This window comes from Bos grunniens, chromosome 3 (genome assembly GCF_055505025.1).
Source record: "Bos grunniens cultivar Pamir isolate PY7600 chromosome 3, Bosgru_T2T1.0, whole genome shotgun sequence".
NCBI lineage: Eukaryota > Metazoa > Chordata > Mammalia > Artiodactyla > Bovidae > Bos > Bos grunniens.
The window spans coordinates 36,941,382-36,944,007 of record NC_141167.1 but is presented as its reverse complement, the minus strand read 5'-3'; the positions used below and the strand labels follow the sequence as shown (position 1 = coordinate 36,944,007).

The window sequence follows — 2,626 nt, the reverse complement described above, 5'->3', positions numbered from 1 at the left end:
GTAAGCAAAACGCATTTCCGAAAGAACCTTGTATGGCAGGTATGCTCTGATGCCGGTTCTTATTATTCTGGTTTCTTCCACTAAAGACGGACAAAGCGTAGGAATTAAACAGCTGCAGGCCTTGGGCTAGTGGCTAACACAAAGGGAAAAATAAACATCCATCTATTTTCTCAAAGAACATTTCCTGAGCACCTATCCTGTGCCAAGCCAAGTGCTAGATCCTAGAGACAGAAAAACATTCTGATTAGTTCTCAGGCATGTTCTCTGTTATCCGGCAGCTGTGCCAAGTGCAGTTCCATTACCATAACCCTCATTGTCACAGTGAGAAAACGAAGGCTTAGCAGTATCATGAGTTCATGGGGCCAGTGCTTGGCAAGGAAATAATCTGAATCCAGACACATGTGATTCCAGGGCTCAAATTTTGGGGGACAAATGTCCCAGTGCCACTGCCCAGCACAAGCCCATCACAGAATGGATGAGTTCAGACCTCAGCACACAGACACACAAATTGGGAAATTTCTAAAGACAAAAGTTTTCCACAGAGTAGCTTGTCACAGGAACACAAAAATGTTGTTTTAAGCCTTCTAGAACAATGGTTTGCTTAAAAACAAATCACTGGGCCTTAATTCACAAGTTTGTGATTCAGTGGGTCTAGAATTCAGATCAAGGGTATGAATTTCTGGGACTTCTCTGGCGGTCCAATGGTTAAGACTGTGCTTCCACTGCAGGGGGCATGAGTTCGATCCCTAGTTGGGGAACAAAGGTCCTGCATGCCGCATGTTGTGGCCAACAAAAAATTTTTTTTAATTATTTTTAAAGATATGAATTTCTAATAAGTCCATCTGTGAGGCTGATGATGCTGCTTTGGGGACCATACATTGAGAACCCCTGATGTATATAAATCTGCAAATGTGATCTCTAAGGCCAAGAATTCTGTCTTTTCTGTTCTCTGTACCTAAAAGAATACATGGCACATGTTTGCTGTTCAGAAAATAATTACTGAATAAATAAATCTGCTGTGTACTTGAAAAAGAGATAACCAACTTTATTAAAACAGTGTGTAAACTAAGCGTGAACAGGTTCCAACTGGGGCCTGGGAAATCTCATGATGAAGGGTGTGGGCACTTTAATGAATGCTGTAACAAAGCCTCTGGCCACTCAGAGGTGTCCATGCATGGGTCCTCTTATCTCAACCTTTCTCAGTCATGGTGATACAGCATATTGAACAGGACATGGAATCAGTGCTAATTCTACACTTAATAAGGATAAATTCTACACAGCTAATTCTAGACTGCTCAGTGTCCTGTGGCACATCCCCAACTTCCCAAAGCTTAGTCTTCCCTTCTATACAGTGGGTTCTTGGGAAGATCATTAATAATATACACACAGGGCAGGAATGCTTCAGTGGTAGCTATGATCAACGTGATCGCAAACATACCTCTGTCAGAGCCGTCACAAAAATCTTGATCTTCAGTAAACAGTCGTTCACCTAGCAATATTCAACAAATATTTACTAAGCATGCCATTCACTGTGTGGGGAGGGCTTGGTTCTCTGATGCCACATTAAGTAATAGGTTTTAAAAAATCCTCTCCCCTAGGTTTCTTGCCACCCCAGAGGGTTTGCTCTAAAAACCCTAGGAGCAAAGGCCCAGAAGTGCACCCTGTGAAGAGCTCAGGGGGCAAGAATCAACAAGAGCCATGTCAAGAGAAGAAGCCAGGTGTTCCTCCTCCCTCTGGAGGCATGAAGAGGGTTGAGTCAACAAGCCCACTTGCTCCTGGGCCAAGCAGGCACCACAGGAGCGGTTCTCAGGGCAGGTGCGAGCGGATCAAGGAGACAAGCTGTGCTGTCCGGGAGCTGCAGCTGGGAGGTTCTCTCCCGGGCACTCTCTTAGGTTTTTGGCACCCACGCAGACACCTTCTACATGCCAAAGGGCCTCTCTGTGTCAGCCTCCACACCTGAAGCGCGAAAGCCAAGACAGAAGGCCCCTCCCTCCACGAAACACTTGGTGCACGTTTGCATGTTTGTATTGCATTATGCTGTTAAGGAAACTAAAATCACAAGTAAGGAACCAGAGAGCAGAAAGTAACCTTTACAATTTCCTATTTCTGTGTTCATTCATAATGTAAAAGACTTAGAAAGGTACCCATTTGGACTCTGGGGAATAGGAAAATCCCAAAACCATAGTTTACTATTTTCAAAGGAGTTTCAATATGGGCAGAAATCAAGAATACCGTTCTTCAGGCTAAGTTTATATCCTGAAATATGCTTCTTGTAAGAAATAATTTTAAAATGTGGAATCTAAAATTAAGCAAAAATAACATACAGTATGTTCAGCTTTGAAATTTGCCGGGACTCAGCCAAGTTTACCATAAACAGAAGGCAGAATTGTCTATTTTTAACTTTACAGCCCTTGGGTGATTAAAATTTTGAGCCATAATAAACAACTTTTTTCTTCTTTGCAACATAATTTCTCATTTGAAATTGCAGTCTTTTTAGTTGTTTAGGAGATATGGATTGAGCACTTCATGTTTTTAAATTCTTTCTTAAACGGAAATTTCTTGCAGAGACTAAATGCGTGCATTAGCATGCCAAAGGCACAGATTTAAAAAAAAAAAAAGAAGAAAA

At 42.1% G+C, this 2,626-nt stretch overlaps 1 protein-coding gene and 1 long non-coding RNA gene across 11 annotated transcripts in view; one reads left to right on the top strand and one right to left on the bottom strand.

Annotated features, from left to right (window-relative positions):
- Positions 1-2,626, bottom strand: part of NFIA (nuclear factor I A) — a 408,138-nt gene that overhangs the window by 337,435 nt on the left and 68,077 nt on the right. The gene's annotated exons all lie outside the window — the stretch shown is intronic.
- Positions 1-2,626, top strand: part of LOC147375483 (uncharacterized) — a 19,570-nt gene extending 16,944 nt beyond the window's left edge. For both annotated transcript variants that reach the window (XR_015160162.1, XR_015160161.1), the window contains exon 2: positions 1,599-2,626. This is a non-coding gene — a long non-coding RNA (uncharacterized LOC147375483). The remainder of the gene's footprint in view (positions 1-1,598) is intronic.